Raw genomic sequence first — 22099 nt, forward strand, 5'->3', positions numbered from 1 at the left:
AGTCCAAAACCCAACGGTGGCAAAGGACTTGAGCAAAACATTTCACACACAAGTAAGAGTCTTCCTGCTTAACCCCAGCACGGTAGCAACAGTCATGCTGGCAGCTTGCTACACACCCTTACCGGCTTGCTAACTCCTTGTGGGCAGGAACATCCTCATCATCATCTTTGGGTCAACAGCATCCAGTACAGCACCTGGAACATACACACAGCCCATGAATGTGCTTGAATGCGCTCTGTGCTGACAGGATTCTACCGGGAGGCACTGATCAATGACAGAACCGTTCTTCCCCATAAAGTGCCTTATTAAAACAGCCCACCTCCTCACAACTGGATGATACTTCACTGTGAACATTTAATTCTCAACTGTAATGGTCTCCAAGTCTTCATTATAATTTTATGACAGCCTTTTGTGTTTAATATTGTTTTCATTCTTTAAGTATTTGGATCATATTGCCCTCAACACACACATATCCACTCCTGCCACAATCTCCTCAGTGTCCCACACCAAACTTCAACTCCTATTTTATTGTCTATTGAGTCTAAAATTAGTACTATGTAAATATTCATGGATGTGAAGCCATCTACTAGACCACAGTGTTGACAGCTGTTCTTGGTTGTCAACTAGGTCAACTAACTAACTTCTGGCACCAACTAAAACCCAAATTGCTAAGAACACCTCTGAGAGGTTTTCTTGGTTGGATCATTTTATGTAAGGAAACTCATGCTACAGCTAGATCATTTGAGGTGGGAACATCTGCTCATAACCTGGACCACACCTTTAGGGGGCAGCCTATATGAAGAACATGAGAAAGGAAGATCTTGCTCTTTGCCTGCTTGTCCTCGCTCTTTTGAGCAAGTTCACTCCTCACTGGCATTGGAGCCTATTGCTTCTGGAGTCTGGCCTATACTGAAAACAAGCTAAGACAGCCAGCCTCATGGACTGCACACCTATTGGGTTATTCGACTTTCCATAAGAAGAAAACTACTGTTGGAATCACTAGATCAGAGCTGTAATCGAGAGAACCCTGATTAATGCAATTGTTGACATAGCAGGAGACATACTCTTGAGGAAAATTGACTCTCTCTTCCTCGATGCTTATCGACTGTCAATAACTCCTAAGTTAGAGGTAGGGCCTCATGGACCCCTCCTTCAACCAGGAAGAACACTGACTGGCTGGATCCTTTGCAGATCTTGTAGAGGCACCTAAAGCTACTGTGAGTTCATGGATGCATAGATGACACTGCTTCACAGCGGTCTCCATGACCTCTGGCTCCTAGACACTTACCACACTATCTTCCTTAAAGGCATTCTCTGCACCTTGAATGTAACCACTGTATCAGACCACCTCCACAGACATTTCCTCTCTGCACTTGGACAAGTTGTAGATTTCTCTTTTCACCATCAACCACTGCAAAAGAATGTTCTCAGTGTGTGCTGGGAGCTGGGCTAATCTGACCCAAGGCAATCATCTTTTGATTTTTGAGGACACAGTGCAGGTAAGCATTTATAGTCATGCCCTTTAGAGCTGGGCTCATTTTAGGTAAATTACATTGTCTTGACAAATGCAGTTACCTTCAAACTGTGATGCCAAAGGAAGATGAGGTGATCTTAACAAGCACAGCAATGTCTAAGGCAGTGTTTTGTTGTTTTTTGAGGAATCTCCCTCAAACAAATGGCTTTCTCCTTCATTATTAGAAAGTGATGCCCTGCAACCATGAACATTCTGGGTGTATTTTGGTACAGGCTTTGTCCTACCCACAATCCTACCACAAATTGTCCTACCACCAATGTGATTTGTGGTGGGGACATTGGTCCATGTAAGTTCTGCAGCCATTAAAGTCTAAAAAGTAAAGCCATTGTCTCAACCCCACCATCCAGGAAGAACTGGAGACTACAGGGCAAGCCTATGGACAAAACTCTGGACACCTAAGACTGGTGTGAACTTCTCTTTGTTGATAATGCTCTGTGTAGATTATCACATGTTGCTGTCAATAGCACATCTCCCGTAAAAGGAAGCCCTGTGCTTACTGCTTCCCCAGACTCTGCCTATATTTTCTCTTATCTGCTTCTATTCTGAATCTTTCCTCTGTAGTCAGCTGTGAGTCTATAAGGTTTGTCCTGCAAATCTGAGCAATTCGTTAAACCCAAGAATAATTGTATAAACCCTCACACTCAGAAAAGGTACCGGAAGTGGGATTCATCTGACTTTCTCTCTCTTTAACGCTGCTTTTACAATGACTACCTGGGCAGCTGGTCATACTAGCCCATGCCCCTGCTGTAGATCCACAGGGTCTAAAATAGCTTTGAAAGGTAACTTCTTTTACTACTCTAGTAAGCATAAAGATCTCAACATTTAAATCCTTGGGCTGGATGATGTTTGCATAGAGATTACAAGCTATTGTTTATCTTGCCCTATGCAAACAGCAACCATCCCAACCACCCCCAATTCTTCAGTAATAAATTCAGAACGAAAGCATTTTCACATTTGCTGCTGTTTGGTAATATGAATGGGTTAGTGATATTTCACAAGATACGTTAGACTGATCAAAACCAGATATTAAAAAGTAACTTCATTAAAAATCAAATGGTTTTATAATAAAATATTGATTAAATCGTTTGCTTTTCCTAAGTACTTGGGTTATTTCACCTAACTTGTTGCTTATATATTTGAGATTTTTCTTATTAAATTGCTAATAACATTTTGGCAGATAGATAGACAAGTTGGCCCTCAGGGTTTCCGCATCTCATAAGTATAGTCTGCATGCTGGTGTTTTAGATGAGAATGTGTGTGGGATTTGTTTGTGTGAGTGGCTGATTGGGTGACACAGTTGCCTCTCATGCAGGTTGTATGAGGAAGCTTAGGCTGGTCTTGTATCTTAAATCTTAGCTTAGAGATCAAAGGTCGAGAGACGGATCAGGAGAAGGATTGGATCCAACACTGTTGTGTTCATGATGGAAGGCACAGAATGGTGGGCACAGAAGGTGGATTCTAGGGGCAACATGTGAAGAAATCGCAAGAAATTGGGCCTCCAGCCTATATCCAGAAAGAACTCAATTTTGCAGCAGGAAGAGTTGGAAATGTAACATTTAGAACATCTACAAATAAACACCCGGCCTAACCATCCTGAACTGCAAGCCTTGTGAGATTCCGAATAGCAAGGACTAGAACCCGCAGGGCCCTGGGATACCCGACAGTGATCTAGGGTGTAGGTGTCATTTTAGCCGCTGAGTTCGTGACCACTTTTTACAGAAAAAAAAAAAAAACAGAGGAAAATGCAAGTCTTAAATCCAGTTTTTCAAGTCGAAAGCAGGAAGCTCCTGGAGACCATACTGAACTAGTCACATAGATTCCTCACAGTACTGCTGACTCATGGACTCAATTGAAAAACATAACCAAGTACCAGTTCATTCTTACTCCTTATACAATCAGACAATTGCCAAGTTCAACTCTTCTCCTAGATTGTATCGAAACATCAAATCTATGTGTAGTCAGTTGCTTCAGGCTGGTCTTATGCCGTTTTAAAGGGATGTAATTAGGTTATCCCTCTCGAGGTAAATGTCCATGACACGTTTCATACAGAACGAAGAGTTCCTAAAGTATTTGGAGTGAGGTTGGGATCCCTCTGGAGGGCTCCGTGGTGATTTCAGCAGGACATGTACCGTGACGGCCCGTCACTACCGCACCCTTTTCATAAAACATGGAGTATTCCTATTCAGACAATATCGACACAGTTCCAGCTCACAGCCATTTGCTCGCTGAGGGACTAACTATTGAAGTGTAGACAATACACCAAGTTCTGTCTATTCCAAGTGACAAGGAGATGGTAACGTGCACAAGGTTCTACTTGTTGCTCTGTAGTACTTTTTAAAAATTCGTTTCCCAATAACTTAAAGAGGAAAAGTTATGCCAGGTGGGTGTGGTGCACACCTTTAAACCCTGCACCCTGGGGGAGGCAGAGGCAGGCAGATCTCTGAGTTTGAGGCCAGCCTGGTCTACAAAGTGAGTTCCAGAGTGGCCAGGTCTACACAGAGAAACCCCATCTCAAAAACCATAAACGAACAAATAAAGCATGTATTGCATATATATTGAATATATGATATATATTCAGCTGGAATCGCAATCAAACTCTTACTTGGAAAACCTTCTTGGCCATAGATAGATGTTCCTCATACTGACTCCCACTAGATACTGTACCTTGAAGATATAGAATTTATCAAGTTGCATTTAACTGCACCACACTTTCCTAAACAAGCTATAGGGAAACGGTGCACCCACTGATTCCTAGGTCTGGTGCAGGCACGTTATCCCAGCACTCTGGAAATGGAGTCAGGAAGATCAGAGTTTAGGCCATCCTTGACTGCGGAGTGAGTTCAAGGCAGTGCAGGATTTGCTCTCATGAGTGGTTTATTGATCAGCAGACTTGACTCTCACGCGGGTTATGTGGGGAGGCTGAGGCTGATCACATCTCCTCGTGACAAGCGGGGCTACCCAGGGTTCCTCCTGAAAGTTCAAGTACACAGACTGTCCGCAGATCAGCAGCATGTGACTTACGGTGTTTTGACTTTATGGTGACACGGAAGTATACTTACACAACTATTCTGCTTCTGACTTTGAGTGCGCCCTCCATAAATCACACGGAACGTTCTACGATAATGTAAATTAGGCTTTGTGATGCATGTATGCCCAACCGCAGACTTAACCTAAGTTTCTGATTAAGCAGGATGGGGCTGTGTTTTAATATTGGGTTGGCAAAGGACATCACTTATATGGGCTGCCATAAACCCTTGATGTGGATTAAGAGCCTTGGAAGCCTAGAAGCATCTCTTCACAACACATACATCCTGAAGGGGAGAGCAAGAACAGAGCTGGAGGTAAGGATAAAGAGCCCGCGAAGCAACTTGCAGCGCCGAATACATTTTAGGTCCACTGTTCCTCTCCCTGAACACATCTCGATGAGGAGATTCTGAGACATTTTCTAAAGACATGGGTGCTCTAGACCGCTTTCCTCTTGATTTCTTTTTACAAATTTTCATATGTGGCTTTGCATAACGTTAAGCATATTTAATAATTGAGCAATAGAGAGGCACTAACATTGAATAGTGATGTTTCAAGTAGCGGTAGACGCAGGATGGGAGTTAAATACAAGGCCGTGACCTAGTCAGTGGCCTTTCTCAGAGTCTAACAGGTACAGGGCTGGCGGCTAAGGGTGGCATCTCCTTAAAGCTAAATCTGAGTATTCTACTCTTTCCATTTGAGCCAGGACAGACAGGGAGAAAGAGAAACTAACAAACAAATGGAAGCTTTGACAAAGAGCAGATTCGATTTTTACTACTATTATGATTTTTGAGGTGGAGTCCCATAGCACAGGCTAGCCCTGATCTCATTTTGTAACCAAGGATGACCTTGAACTCCTGATTCTCCTTCCTCTTCCTCCAGAGTACCAATACCATTGTCACACACAAGTTTTATGTGGTGCTAGGGATGGAACCCAGGGTATCGCACAAGCCATACAAGCAATCTACCAGCTGAGACACTGAGACACGCCCATTGCAGCCGTGAGCGTTTCTGTGTTCACACAGCTCTCCAACCTGACCAGAAGGGTGGTAATGCTGGAATGGCAAGAGATCATAAACACAGGTTCATTCTTCTTCGTTGTCTCAAAGTTATAATATTTTACCAAAAAAATTTCTGTTTAAATAATTTCAACTTGATGTTAAGCAATATTTCTCGTCCTGCATTCTCGAGAGGACTGTATTCCTGTGACTCACATGCTATTGCGAGGGACACATGATTCCACTCATCCCTCAAGATGAGCCAAGAACAACAGTCCTCTTACAATCAACAAGAAAGGTGGCCACGTACAGGTCCCACCACCTATAAGTGCATCCCTTAGTGTCTTCCTGTGAACCCTCCAAAAATGATAAATGACCTAAAATCTTAAAGGGCGAAAATCTGAGGCACAAAGGTAACATGTCTAAATTAAACCCATAAGTCATGGACTCTGCTTCCTTTGGTGAATTCCAAGAATTTCCCATTTTCTGCCTAGTATGGAGGGACACACACACACACACACACACACACACACACACAAAGGTGGGAGACAGACGCACAGGAAGGGAGCCGTGTTACCCGTACTATCTTGGAAAGTGTCTGTCATGTATGGAATTTGTGTGTCTGCTCTACCAGCTGACAAGGAGAAGTCACTGACCTTTCTTGAAGTGACAGACAAAGACTTCAACAGTTTCTAGATATAGAAAGGAGAATCAGGAGCAGTGATAGCAAGGGACGGAACTCCGCATGAGGCAGAGATGAGTAGAAATTCTCACAACAAAAGGCTTCCGTGTCTCACCATCGTTACCCAGTTAGATACTATGAGCGCTACACACAGTATCTGATCTTGTCCTCACAACCACCACATGATGGGAGCGCTTTTATTTGACCCATCTTATAGACGAGAGGAAAAATGTGCAAGGTCACTCAGCTCACACCCCCCACACCTCCCACCCCCTCCCATCAACTACACCCATGGGTTAAAATAAAGCACCGTGTGAAAGAATGTGTAACACAAGAAAGTATGGAACTACGTGTATTTACACGGTCATGTCTGAAGCAAAACTCAATTAAAACATACAAAAAGTACACTGACTTAAAAGGGGTATATTTGTGATGTCACCGGACTTGGATGCCAGCAAAGGGCACCGTAAAAGGAATAGTTCTTTTCCCTCTGTGTGTGCTTGTGTGTGCGTGTGAGAGTGTGTGAGTATGTGTGCTTGTGTGTGAGTGTGAGTGTGTGTGTGAGTGTGTATGTGAGTGTGTGAGTGAGTGTGTATGTGAGTGTCTGTGTGCTTGTGTGTGTGTGTGAGTGTGTGTGTGCTTGTGTGTGTGAGTGTGAGTGTGAGTGTGTGTGTGTGAGTTTGTGTGTGTGTGTGTGTGTGTGCATGTGTAGCCACTAGAGAATGACTTCAGTATTTTCTCTAAGCATTCCCTACCTTATGTTTGAGACTTGATGTTCTCTTCTCTGAACTTGGATCTGTCCAATTGGCCAGCAAACTCCAAGGATCCTCCTGTCTCTGCACAGAGCCCACGACAAATGCAGATTCGTTTAACTACAACTGTTTTTTGTTTTGTTTTGTTTTGTTTTGTTTTAATGAGGATCTAATTCAGGTCTCTTGTACCGACAAGTATTTTGCTGGCTGAGCCATCTCCCAGGCCCATTTTATTTCAGACAAGTCTCCTGAGGCAGCGGTGGGCCTGGGCTGCATTCTGAAGCCCCTGTCTTTGAGCTGCCATTACTTCCACTCTTTCTAGAATACTCTCAGAAAGAGGTAGCCAATGGATCCCACTCACACCAAAGTGTGATCCTCTGCCTCAGGCGGAGTCTTCGTCTGTGAGACGTAATTACACTTACTGCATCCAGCTGCCTGGGAGGAGAGGGACGGCCACACATCACGACTTCACATTTGGAAATGAGGTGCTCAGGACACAGACCAGCCACTCTGCTGCAAAGAGGAACTCCTACGGCCAGTTCACAGCATCTGCAATACGCCAGCCTCGTGGTCTAAAAGCTCTCTCTGTTCCTTATTCTCCTATGCACACCCTCCAGACACGGAGCTAATCTTTGCCAACAGGGGAGTGCAGGAAGTGTTCAAAGTCATTTTACTAGGAAACTTGGAAGGAGAGGTCATGGCTTCCAACTCTAGCTTCATCGTGGTGCTTGGACCCTGCAAGCCAGATTGTGTCCCGAGACTCAGTTTCCCTTTTCAAACTTCACGATCAAGCCATCCCTCTTGAGTGTCCTTAAAGAATGGAGATTTTATATATTAACTTCCAAAACCCTTACCAAGTAAATTACCGAAACCCTTCCCTTTTTCTGGTTTGCTTCAGAGTCCCTGCCATCCCTGATTTGGTTGGAACCATAGTAAAACATATGTACTTTGCGATTCGATCGGTCTTTTATCTTAAAAGGGTTTCCGTGGGTGGGAGACACCGAGAACATGTCCCTGCGTGCGCCCCGTCCTTGGCACAGCCCACCGCTCACTCAAGAGATCTGAACTCATCAAGGAGGAGCCAGCCTCGTACAGTTTTTAAAATGACTTCACTCCCATATTTACATATTTTTAATAGGGCTATGATGAATCTCCTTCCGCTTGACTCCTATTTTGAGCTGTGATATTTTAATCTCCATTCTTGCTGCAACTTAGCAGATGAATGTGTGCTGTGACAGAGCTCAGAGGAAATCGTATAAATAAAGCGAAGTGGAGCTATGACATCCCACATTTTATAGCTTTTTTATTGTAGCCTAAGCATAAACAGAGCACAGCTGTGTTATACTTACTGCTGTGAGCGCTCCCTCATCCTCACCCCCTACCGGTTTTAAAAAGACAGCGCTCTTATTCAGGAAGCTTCTACTCTGAGGAGCTGGTCCCCATCAGGCCACCCTTCCCCTCAAAGCTTTCCTCTTGGCTCATCTCTCCTGTCACATCGCCATCTGACAGACAATTAGCATGCCTGCTACAGCTCAGGCTGCACACAAGCCCCTTGCTGTCACCTACTGCAGGATGACTCCACCATCCAAACTGGCACACAAGTACCCACAGACCTCACAAGTGCTCCTCAGGGGAAACAAGGAGAAAGGAAATGAACCTGGGAGTCTTCACTATGGCGCACCCTCTCTAGGAGGGACCCTTTCAAAATGACAGATGTCAGGCTTTCAAATGAACTCTCTGGTGAAGGTTGGACATGCCGGGAGAGCACGATGTTGAGTTACATAGAACAGTTCTGCCTGGGTTCACCATGGCTGGCTTTAGAAACTGTTCACTGAGTTCCAAAAACACTGTTGAGTAACAAAAGCAAGCCTCATCTATACTCTAAGAAAAATGGGAGGGCTGGAGAGATGGCTCAGTGGTTAAGAGCACTGACTGCTCTTCCAGAGATCTTGAGTGAGGTAACCCAGTCACAAAAGAACACACATGGTATGCACTCACTGATGAGTGGATATTAGCCCCAATGCTCAGATTACCCAAGATACAATTCATGGATCACATGAAGTTCAAGAAGAAGGAAGACCACAGTGTGAATGCTTCAGTCCTTCTTGGAAGGGGAAACAAAAATACTTACAGGAGGAAATGTGGAGACAAAGTGTGGAGCAGAGACTGAAGGAAAGGCCATCCAGAGACTGCTACACCTGGGGATCTATCCCATATACAGACACCAAACCCAGACACGATTTTGGATGCCAAGAAGTGCATGCTGACAGGAGCCTGATATAGCTGTCTCCTGAGAGGCTCTGCCAGAGCCTGACAAATACAGAAGCAGATGCTCACAGCCAACCATTGGACTAAGCATGGGGACCCCAATGGAGGAGTTAGAGAAAGGGTTGAAGGATCTGAAGGGTTTTGCAACTCCACAGGAAGAACAACAATATCAACCAACCAGACCTACCCCCAGCCAGAGTTCCCAGGGACTAAACCACCATCCCAAGAGTACACAGGGATAGGCCCATGGCTCCAGCTGCATATGTTGTGTGCAACCCACAGAGGTTGTTGGACCTCAATGGGAGGAGACTTGTGAAGACTTGGTCTTGTGAAGGTGAAGGCTTGATGCCTCGTGTAGGGGAATGTCAGGGCAGGGAGGTAGGAGGGAGCTGGTGGGTGGGGGAGCACCCTCATAGAAACAGGGGGAGGGTGAATGGGATGGGAGGTTTATGGAGGGGAAACTGGAAAAGGGGATAATATTTGAAATGTAAATACATAAAATACCCAACAAAAAATAAACATAAAAATTAAAAAAACGGGGGAAAAAAAGAAACGGGCTGAGGTCATGTGGTTAATGACTCCAGGCTGTCACCTGATGTAAGCTGAGCTTATCTCCGACCTTGCCTGAGACAGACAGAGAAAGCAATGTGGATGGGACCCCAGTATCCAGGGCCATCAACTATGGATCAGGTCCTCCTCCCTGGTGATCACAGTGATGAGAGGAGTCCACCCTGCCAAGCCTGACTCCTAGTCCTAGCTGCTCCTCCCTGAGGCCCATCAACCCCCATGAGCCCCCTCAACTCTCCTTCATTTTCTCTATTCGTGTGTGACTATGTCTGTGTGTGCACGGATACCACATGCACATGAACGTGTTGTATGCACCTCTGTGTGCAGATAAGGGAGCCGGTGCAGGTATGTGTGGAAGTCAGAGGCCAACAGCCAAGTGGTCTTCCATTCTTTCTCCACCTTACTAAAATTAACTAATTAATATTTGTCTGTTTATTTCCTTATTTATTTCTAAGGCAGGATCCCTTACTGAACCTGGACGACCTGGTTAGCAAACTCCGGGAGCCTGCCTGTCTCAACCCCCTCAGTGCTTCGGTTACAGGCACATGAATGCCACCTTCCCAGCTTTTTATGCGGCTGCTGGGATCCGAACTCAGGCGCACGCAGCAAGCGCTTCACCGGCAAAACCATCACCTCAGCCCAGATGTATTTTCAGTCTTTATTATTATATTTCCGAGAGGATTCTGCCTCTCCATTCAGTTGGCATTTATTCTTCCTTTAGCCAAATGCCAGTGCACTGTCTAAGGGAAAGAAGGAAGGAAAGCCCTCTGGGTTTGTAGAGAAGGGATGGACATTCAAAGGACAGGTGCATCCAAGTGAGAGGGTGTGCACAGCACTCTGGAAGAGGGAGGGAGGCCGGGGGTGGATCTGTGCCGTCATTAGCATGCAAGGTGCAAAGCACCAGAACACCAGAACGCAGTGCTAGAACCCCCACCATTGACTGGTTTAACTGTTTCCAAACAGCACGCTCTGCTGGGCTAAGGGCAGTGCCCTTTGCTGGTGCTGTTTGCTGGTTCCCCTTTGCTGGCACCCCAGACTTCTCAGCCACCTCCCTCCCAAGGTTGCTAGTCTGCAATATGTTCCCAAGCTGCCAGCCCAGCCCAGAGGTCTAATCAGCCACTCTCACTTCCATGAGGGGATTAGCAGGATTCCTTTGTTTTGATGGTGGATTATCCAAACTGCATCTTTAAAGAGGTGTGGCCTCATCTGGCCTGCTCCCAGGAGAATGATTGGAATTTTACTCAACTTGAACAACATATAATTCCATAAAAGGGTTACTGTCAAAACATGGTGCTCCACTCTTGATGCGTGTGAAAAAGCACATTTGTAATGTAAATAACCTCAGAGGTTGTGTGATATTTTACAATAACCCATCTGGTAGGAAACAAAGATCACCAACCCAGTTGGTCCCAGTCCTAGTAAATCAGTGCATCTAGACATCAGGGTGTGCGGAACCCCAAGACAAATGCCACCCCAGATCAAGATTCAGGTCACTTTCTTTTTCAGGGGCAAGTATATTTAATTGACCCAGTTCTCCTAACACAGTTTTGAAAGGAAGACAGGAGTCATGAACTGAGGACAGTGTTGGACAGCTCTGCTCAAGACAGAAATGCTAGCAAGCTGACGGCAGCCTGACATACATGGATCCTGCTTTAGCGTTCCGTACTGGTAAGTTTGATAGGTGGCAACTAATCAGAGAGCGGGTCCCTGCAATCTCCACAGAAATGTGGGACACATAAAACTTCCAAGAAAAACACCTACAGAACTGCTAGCCACAGATTAAAGTTTAACCTATACGCTTTCACTAGAGGGATATTGGTGTGTATGTGTGTGTGTGTGTGTGTGTGTGTGTGTGTGTGTGTGTGTGTGTGTCCGTGTGTGCGCATGTGTGCATGTGATCATTGTGCGTGCGTGTGCATGTGTGTGAATGTGTCTGCCTGTGTGTGAGTATGTGTGTGATATGTGTGAATATATGAATGTGTGTGTGAATGTATGAATGTGTGTGTTTATGAGTGTGTGTGTGTGTGTGTGTGTGAATATGTGTGTGGTAGTGTGGGTGCGTTGTAGATGTTCATGTAAGCATGTACCTGTGCATGTGCATCTGCGTGTGCATGTCAGGTCAGAGGACAACTTTGCCTGCCAATCCTCACCTTCCACTTGCTTGAGACAGGGTCTTTTGTTGACCACTGTGCCAGGCTGACCAGCCTGTTGGTCTCCCAGATTTCCCATCTCTAACTCTCTTCTCACCAAGGCATTGGGGTTCTTCAAGAGGTGCAAACTGAGTCTAGCGTTGGAAATGAAAGCTGGGATCTGAACTCAGGTCCTCATGCTTGTGCAGTAAGTTCTTTGACCAGCAGAATTGTCTCTCTCCAGGTGTGTCCCCGTTACACTAGACTTTCTAGGACACGGGATCTGAGCTTGGTGAGCAGAGCGCAGCCATGTCTGAAAGCACAGCACATCCACTCCTCTGTTCTCTCAATAATTCTTTATTGGTACTTGTGTGGATTAATGATGAAATCACATTAAAAAACTTTAACACTGAAATAACATCTTCCCACCTTGTAGCCAGAGAATAGGATAAAAAACATTAAAAGAAAAATATTAAAAGAAAAATACTAAAAGAAAAATATTAAAAGAAAACTCTATGGTTCCCTCTTCAGACACCCCACCTAATTTGTGTGCATTGTTTGCAAATCTTGTATTTAAAATTACATTGGAGATGCCTTTTAAAATATGTGTCAAGAGTTTTGTAGTTTTATTTTTAAAGACTGGAGGCCTCACACTCAGTGTCCTCCTACCTCGACTTCTCAAGCACTAGGATGATAGGCTTGAACAAACCGCCATGGGCAGTATTAGATATGGCTTGAGTTACCCGTGTAGTATTTGTGGTTCCAAACACACTGGGATAGATAGATTCGGGAGGCTCCTGGCTAGCTAATGGGCCATGTCCCATAGCAGGCAGATACTTCAGGTGGAGCGCAAAGGGATGCTAATCATAAAGCAGTAAGAAGTTGACTTAGCGCCTGCAAGATGGCTTACTGGGTAAAGGCATCTTCAGTGAGCCGAATGGCCTGAGATTGATCCCCAGGACTCACGGGGTAGCATGGCACAGACTCTTGCCTTTGACCTCTCATGCACTCTACAGGAGACACACACACACACACACACACACACACACACACACACACCATCATCATCATCATCATCATCATCATCATCCCCACAGACACCCCACAAGAGGAATAAATAAAACGTAATAAAGAATTTGACTTTAACCCCCAGCAAGCTTACCAAGTGGGATTCAAAAGGAAAATAACGAGTGATTAGTTTTGGTGTCTGTAGGAATCTATGTGGAATGATGAACAGAATCATCCCAAATCAGCCCAGGGTTGTTCTTTCATTCAGCAGGATTTATTGACTGAAAATCTCCCAGTGCCAGGGACTATCGTGGACTCTAGAGACAGAGCGGGGAACAAACAGACCAAGTCCCTGGTCTCTTACAACTCATACTGTTCTCAGAGGCAAAGGGGGTTGGGGGTGGGTAATGACTAGGGACATACACTGCACATGCAGGGAGGCTGCGGGGGCGAAGTGGAGGGAGAGGGTTGGGAGCACACTCAGATAAATGTGTTAAATAGGACAGGGTCTTCCTGGGAAGGCGCCATTTTACTCAACACCAGAAGAAAGTATCTCAAAGAGACACATGGTGAGGGGTTATCAGAATGAGAGCAGAGGTCCTCAGTGGCCCAGCCTATGCCTTCCACATTAAAAGATCCACCACGATCACCACAACCACCATGGGCATCAGCATCTCCACAATCATCATTATCCCCAGAGACACCATCAACCCCACAGACACCATCAACTCCACAGACACCATCAACCCCACAGACACCATCAACCCCACAGACACCATCATCCCCACAGACACCATCAACCCCACAGACACCATCATCCCCACAGACACCATCATCCCCACAGACACCATCATCCCCACAGCCATCTCTTATTAAGCCCTATGCATCAGACTTGGAGCACTAGTAATTCATTTAATAATCCTAGCCTGCCAAGCATGGTGGTGCATACCTCTAATCCAGTACTTGGGAGGCCAGGCCAGACAGATCGCTGTAAGTTTGAGGCCAGCGCAGTCTACATACAAGTGCAGGCCAGCTGGGGCTACATAATGAGATTGTGTTTCCAAGTACAGAAATAAAATAACCCTACCATATTACATAATACTATAAGGATTTCCTAGATCAAATCGGATCCCCTTGTGAAACATGAAAACTAACACATACACATATTTCCTTCTCCACTGTGAAGCCACAGAACAGCAGTGAGGCATAAAGCAGCAGACTGAAGACGTGGACCTATGGAGAAGGGAGCAGGCTACACTGGGACTCCTGTTTCAAGAAGACATTATTCTAACCCCCTTTGCCATTGGAGTGGCCCTTCCTGAGTCCGAGAGCCAAGTGCTTGAGCTGTGAATTGTGAAAACCTGAACAGTTTTCAGAATAAGAATCAGATGATGATGATAATAATAATAATAATAATAATAATAATAACTATTGACCTTCTACAAATAGTCATATTTACTCTGAAAATATTACTTTACAAAACTGAGCAATTTCCATATGAGGTTTTGTTTGTTTGTTTTGTTTTTGTTTTTGTAAGTGTTACGGCTCTGGGAGAAAAATCTTCCCCAAAGGAAGTGTTACAGCTCAGAGGGGAAAAGGTTTCCTGGCAGCTGGGAGCTGAGGAATACCACAGAGTCTCAAGGCACAACAAACCTCACACAAGAGATTCACTGGGAAAGACATGGAGGGCGACTGCATCTGCGGGGGCAATGGCGGGATGCAGGCTTATAGGGGTTTTTGGGAGGAGGGATTCCAGGGTAGAGATTTCCACAATGAGGATTGGTGAGATTTCAAGACAAGCCCAGGGATGGCTGTATTTTGTTCTCAGGGAGATTGGTAGGTTTTGTAAGGCTTTTTACCCAGAAGTGGACTCAGACCTTTTATCGTACATTTTTGTTGGGGGTGGGGGGAGTGAGTGTTCTGGGGAAATGGAAGGACAACCTCAGGTATCATGTCTCACCTCCATCTTTGTTTGAAGCGGTCTCTGCTTGCCACTGCTCTCTGGAATCAAGAAGCCTGGTGGCGAAGTTTCTGGACAGTCTCCTACCTTAGCCTCTGCTACGACACCAATCTTTCCATGGGCCGTGGAGATTCAAACTCTGACTCCCTACAGCCTCACATGTCCTTCATCCACTGAGTCTTCCCCACAAGCCTCAGGCTTGGTGATTTCTGTGAGCCTATCCTGTCTTTAGTTACATATGCATGAGATACACTTTCACGTCCAGAAATGAAGATATGCAGAAAAACATAGCACATTGTTTGTTGTGTGACGAAACTTCTCACAGGGATATGCAATGCATGTGCCAAACACCCTAGATACAGAAGCCACAACAGATCAGAGTATTCGCACCACCAAAGTCCAGCTTGCTGAGACAGTGAGTTTTATAAGGGTTATTTACAGGACTATGATGTGCTCTTACAGGAGTACAAATGACTCAAAATCAGCTGCCCACCCCAGCATGGGAGACAGCTCACAAGCAAGAGATGTAGTGCTCACTGTGCAGCCTGCAAACAGCTCAAGAGGCTGGAGAGCATCTGTTCCAGGTACCCATGTTGATATAAGACTCTTCCAGGGACCTTGACTTGTTCCTACTTCTTCCAGGCAGCTAGTCCGATCTCAGAGACTTCTTTGTATCTCTTTTTTTATAGCTTAACTTTTATGAGGTTTTAATCGCTTACTCTGGCAGGGAGGGGCCTAGTAAATCTGGTCTGTTTCAGGAACTTCCTGGAGTTACTTTGAGTTGTTTGCCATTCTGCTCATGGAGCTTCCCTGCAGGATGGAATCTTTCAATCTTATGGAAACTGGTGCACAACGCAGTCTTGGGTTTCTCTGTCTCTCAAATCTCACACCCTTTGTAGCTGACAGAGGGTCCAAGGGGCTTGTTTGGATAGGGTCTACATTTGTCAGAGAGCATCCTCCATTCTATATTTGACAAAACCATGTAAATTATTATACCAGAATATCTTCAATATGATAGTTAAAAATATGATAAAAAGTGAAAATGCCAATCTATCAATTTTAATGAACAGGTAACTTCTGCAAAGTTCTAGCTGCAACAACCTGTACCCTACAGTGCCACCAGACACAATATCTCTGTGGATCTCATCACTCTAGGAACTACCCAGTCATTTATGCTGGTATCACACCATTTTCGGGGAGCTTGTCTTCACCAAAGAAGTGAGCAGCCAGGCATAGGGGTATAAATCTGTGATAACAGCACTTGCAGAGTAGATAGAGTAGGATCAGAAGTGCGAGGCAAGCCTGGGCTACATAGCAAGTTTGAGGCTATCCTGGGCCATATGAAATCTTATTAGGAAATAATAAAATAAATGTAAGTAAAATAAATAAAATAATAACACAAAATATAAAATAAAATAATAAAAAGTAAAATAAATAAAATAATAACACAAAATATAAAATAAAATAATAAAAATGTAAATAAAATAAAACCATGCGCTCTGTGTGTGTGTGTGTGTGTGTGTGTGTGTGTGTGTGTGTGTGCGCGCGCGCGCGTGCGCATTTCAAGTCTCCACAGAAAGCATAGCATGTGCGCATTTCAAGTCTCCACAGAAAGCATAGCATGTGGGTACAGCATGATAAAATGTGGGTCCTATGGATGAAGTACTATTTCCTACTTCCACCGTCCCGGTGAACAAAGTTCCAGTGTAGACGAGCAGGGAAAAGACAGAACACAAACTTCTTTGACATCGTTCCTGTCTCACCACAGCTGAAGATAATTTTCTTAGAGGGACCATTAAAGTCTGTCTTTACGCTGTCATTTTAAACTAAGAGGGGAAGCAGAGCTAATATGCATAATCAGTAAAATCGTTAAGTAGGCAAATTCTATTTCTCCAGATCCTTCAACTTCTTTGATGAGAAGCTTCTTAAGTTCCCCTGCCACTTCAGTCCCTAGGCTATCTCTGGACACTGTAGACTCCGGCGCACTCATCCATGTGGGACTGGAATGGAAGCAAAAGCCTCTCACTTTACTTCCGAAAGGTGGTTTGACTGAGAAACACCCTCTATAGGCTCATGTATTTGAATGTTTGGTCCTAGATTGGTGGCGAAGTCTGGAGAGGTTAGGAAACTCTTTAAGGTACAGCACTGTTGCAGGAAGAACATTGGTAGGGTCTCCAGGCTTTCAGAGCATATAGCCTTACTCACTTCCTGTCTGACAAAATGTGGCCAACCAGCTCTCTGCCCTTGCGCTGCTGTACCTCCCCTATCATTATGGACTTCCTGCCTCTGGAGCTCTGGAAAGATAAGCTTTTCTTATGGTTGTGGTGTTTTCTCGCAGCCACAGAGAAACGGACAGTGCAGGCAGAATGGCGCCCCAACTATTCCCACCTGCAGCCGGCCAGCTGATCCTTGACTCCATGTGGAATTATTCCAGCCGTATTACATTTGATCCCGGGGAGTCTGGCCGGTGATGAATCGGTGGGTAGCTTCCTTAGCGCCTTGTGAGTCACAGTGAGTGAAGCACTAAATCTGAGTTTTGTCAAAAAGGAAATCAGCCTTATGTCCCTAGGGTTCCGGTTCCTTCACCAAAGCTTTAGATAAAAATAACACATACAGGGGTGGGATTCTGCTCAGCACATAAGAGCAAAGGACCCAAGTCCAGTTCCCAGAACCCCAGACAGCAGGAATCTCCAGCTCCAGGTGACTGGATGCCCTCTTCTGGCCTGTATGGACACATGCACTCATGTGACCTACCTAGGACGAAGACAGGCAGATACGTAGTTACTTTGTTTGAAGTAGTACATAGTATCCAGTAGATAGAAAGGGTGACAGCTGTCCCCGCCGGTTTCTAAGAGTGATAGTCTCACACTCATCCCAAAGGACTCTCCTCTGGGTGTGGTTTTAGCGGCTAATCAGCAGCACCTTTTTTACTTCATCAGAATTTGGGGACGCATTATTAGAATTAAAACAAACAAACAAACAAAACCAGGACAATACCTGGCGGTGGGGAAGTGTGTTAGAGGGAGTTATCAGACTTCGAGCCACACTCTAGACCTGACGCCAGCTTCAGAGGAGCCCGGCATGTCTCCTCTGCTTTAAATCCAGAGCAGCATGCACTCGTCTCCAGTCGTCTGAGACTTCTTTTGCATGATATTCCTAATTTACCAAAAACGGATGTTCAAAAACAACTAGCTCTCCCATCATCCCGCCCTGCCTTTCCTGATATATAGCATAGGATGGAGACTCTCATCTAAGTGTCCCCCAGGGCGGTTCCCCTTCCCTTATTCCCCCGTCAAGTCACCATCTGGTGTAGGCATCCTTGGACTCTGCCACATCACTTCCCCTGCCTTCCTAAGGCCAGCCAAGTTCCCCTCCAGCTGGAACTATGGTGGTTCTTGAACACACATCCCTGACCCTTCTCTCTGCCCCTACAGCTCACTCTGCACATGTGTGCTTTAGAAGATGCCCAACACCCCACATTTCAGAATACCACCTTATGAACCATAAATATGGTCAGTTATGCCCGTCATGTATAACAAATCTTAAAAGGAATGAATCTAGCAAGCCCCACCACACACACATACACAGCTCCCTACCACACAGATGAAAAGGTGAGTGCTCTTGCACTTACATATGTGGGTGTGTGCGCTTATGTGCTTGTGTGAGCTTATGTGCTTGTATGTGCTTATGTGTATGTGTGTGTGCCTGTACATGTGTATGCCTGTGTGTGTGCTTATGTGCATGTGTGTGTCCGTGTGTGTCTGCCTGTGGGTGTGTCTGTGTATATGTCTGTGCATGCATTTATGTGTGTGTATGTGTGCATGAATGTGTGTCTGTGTGTGTATCTGTGTATATGTGTGTATGTGTTTTTCTGTGTGTGTGTTCATGTGTCTGTGTGTCTATGTATATATAAGTGTGTGTGTCTTTGTGTTTATATGTGTGTGTGTGTGTGTATATGAGTGTGCAAATTCTCCTCTGTGTCATCTGCCCAGTGCTGTTGTGGCCATGACCTATTCTAGAAAGAGCATCTGCCTATTACTGTAGGGATCGCTCCCGGGTCTTCATCTGCACCACCTCTCTAACTCATCTCCTCATACACACTCAGAGATTGTCTGTCCCCCAGTCTCAGGCCTGCTCAAACTCTCCCTGGCTTTATTATCTAAAACAACAACAGCGTTATCCTTCCCTGTGTTTGTACCTTCATTTGATTTACTATTGTGTGTGTGTGCATGTATGTAAATGCATATGTGCATGCACATATACCTATACATGTGTACATATATGTCCTTATTTCTGTAGATTCTTATTTTACTCCTAGAGTTTAAACTCCTACACAGCAGGGGCTTAGTCAGCCTTATTTATTACAGTTATTTCTGCCACTTATACTAATATCCAACACAGAGGACACTTAGAAAATAATTTTTAAGTGATTCACATAAGCACCCTTATAGAAACACTCTAACAGCATAACCTCTAATCTTGGTGGAGACGGGCTGAGAGCAGCTTTGGGAAATACCACAGTCAGGGTGTGTCTCGGGGTCTTCTGAGAGAGGAGGTCTCCTTCCCTCAGCTCCACCCGCCAGTCAGTGGCAGGCGAGGCCAGGGTGGTTCCTCAATTGTCAGTGAGCATCACTGTATCAGACCCTCTAGCCCAGGAGTGGAACACAATACTGTCACTCCCTTTCTATCTCAGCCATGGGCTCCCAACTGTAATAAGCGAGTAAAGTAGACGGAAGCTACGGAAAAACTAAAGCGAAATTAGAATCTGGCAAAATCAAGCACACTGCCTGGGGCGGCCTGGGGCTGATGGCTGATGACAGCTAGCAGACAAACCCTGTTCCCTGCTCTAAACTCTGTCTACTAAACAAATTAGCAAGCTCATCAGTATAGGCTCGGCATCCACCTTCTGCAGAGGCAGCTGCTGCAGCCACCATGCTGGCTTGCTGAGCTGCAGTCCTGGCGGTGAGGCACAATGACAGACCGCCAAGGTCCCAGACAAGAGCACTGCTTTCTTTCCAGAAGGAAATCCTGTCTGGTTTTAGAGATGAAGCACCCTCCGGTGAGGGTGCAGGACCTCCTGCACTGCATCTGACACCATGCAGCCGTCTTCAAAGAGTCAGACATTTGCTGCATGAAAAGTTGAATCATGCGCTAGGAGTTAACCATGTAAATGGTAAAGAACAGACTCGGGAGAGGTATACACTTCTACACTTCCCTGCTGGACGGTGAAAACCTTTTAATGGAAACTGGGAATCACTGTAGGACCTGTATTGTTTCTTTAATAGCAAAGCTGTTCTTTAAGAAACTGTGAACCACCTATACTCCCGGGACTCATGAGGCTGAGGCAGAGGGATATCCAGGAGCTGGAGGCAAATCTCAAAAGAAAAAGAAAACAGAATACATTCTCCCTTCTCTCTTACACACACACACACACACACACACACACACACACACACACACAAACACACACACACAGAGAGAGAGAGAGAGAGAGAGAGAGAGAGAGAGCGCAAGGGGATTATGAGATACCACTGTTCAATTTTAAATTTGACCAATTTTGTCTCTTGCATGTTTGGTGACTCTAAATAGAAAAATGTAGTGACTCTAAAGTCCCCAGTCTAAAGAAACAAATTCTGTAGAGATAAATATGTTGTAGCAGACTTAAACAATATAAAACCAATACACAACGTATACATGTGTCAGAGCCTTACATGAGTCTCTCCTAATACACACAATTTTCAGATATCCCTATACAAGTTTAAAATTACTTTAAAAGAGCTGGGGACATGGCTCGGTAAGTAAGAGTAGTCGCTACTCTATCAAAGGGTTGAGTTCTGATTTGAACGTCCACATAGGATCCCTCTCAAAAAATCTGTAATTCCAGCTCTAGAGGATCCAACCCCACCTTCTGGTCTCCATGGACACCTGTACACACACACACACATACACGCACACACGCACACACACACACGCACACAATAGCACCACACACATACATATACACACCACATGTACAAAGACATATCCACACACCCATGCACACGCAAACTACACAAACACACATATTGACACATACCACATACACATAAACACAGACACAGACATATAACACATACACAATATCACCACACACACATACATATACACACCACATGCACAAAGACATATCCACAAACCCATGCACACGCAAACTACACAAGCACACACATATTGACACATACCACATACACATAAACACAGACACAGAACACATACACAAACACACACACCAAACCAATCTAAATAAACTTAAAAACAACAACAACGAAATCAACCCTTGTCCACCCACTTTTCAAAGAAGGATTTGAATAAGACCAAATCCAACACGTTCAACAATCAACCAATACATCTTTCTCTCAAAGCTAAATGTTGCAGAAGAAGGGGTCTTCTGGTTTCGTTTTCAAGAATGCTTTTTCTTTCTAGATGAACCTCGGCGTGGTGAAACATTCTTTAAAACATCCCATGCAGGGAAAACCTGAGGAGGAGCTGCACACACTCCCACAGCACTGGGTTGGAGCATGCACACCAGTGAAGAACTACAGGGAAGGCACCTGGGCGAGAGAACCCAGGAGAGACTTGCAGGCCCAGAGTGATTTTCAGACAGCCTCTACTCACGGTCTGACTCTCTCTGGTGAGAACCTTTCTGTTTTTCTTCTGTTTTGATACTTGAGACAGGGTAGCCTTTTGTAGCTCAAGCCACCCTGGAATTCATGTGGCTGAGGCTGGCTTCAAATCTGAAATCTTTCCACTTCCACCCCCCAGGACCATTTTATCATTTCTAATGAGAGACAAAAGTGTCTTTGTGATAAGAGACACCAGGGACATCTCTAGAGAGGGAAGAAGACGATCTAAACATCATCACTGAGAGAGGTGGAGACAGGGGAAGAGCTTGTAACTTCACTCTTTCAGGATGGGGCTGCCTCCCCCTGCCCACTTGGAGCATAGACGTTCCACCGCTGATGCTGCTGTACCCTCAAACATTGAAACAGACTAACAAAAACAGCTGGCTCATCCCAGTCACTGATGTGAAGTCTTTGTCATGGGAGGGCTCATCCCCATGTCTTCTTCTCTAAGCATGCAGTACCTGCCTTAGTGGGGCACATTGTGCCAATAATATTTGTGAAAGTCTCTGTGTCCT

At 45.0% G+C, this 22099-nt stretch overlaps 1 protein-coding gene across 27 annotated transcripts in view; it reads right to left on the bottom strand.

Moving 5' to 3' along the window:
* Sox5 (SRY-box transcription factor 5) overlaps positions 1 to 22099 on the bottom strand; it is a 955418-nt gene that overhangs the window by 759419 nt on the left and 173900 nt on the right. For 22 of the 27 annotated variants that reach the window (XR_015685240.1, XR_015685246.1, XR_015685247.1 and 19 more), the window contains exon 3: positions 123 to 194. The exons of the other annotated variants lie outside the window; for them this stretch is intronic. The gene's annotated coding sequence lies outside the window, so the exon portion shown is untranslated. The remainder of the gene's footprint in view (positions 1 to 122; positions 195 to 22099) is intronic. 27 annotated transcript variants of the gene reach the window in all.

This window comes from Rattus norvegicus, chromosome 4 (assembly GCF_021556685.1).
Source record: "Rattus norvegicus strain SHRSP/BbbUtx chromosome 4, alternate assembly SHRSP_T2T, whole genome shotgun sequence".
NCBI lineage: Eukaryota > Metazoa > Chordata > Mammalia > Rodentia > Muridae > Rattus > Rattus norvegicus.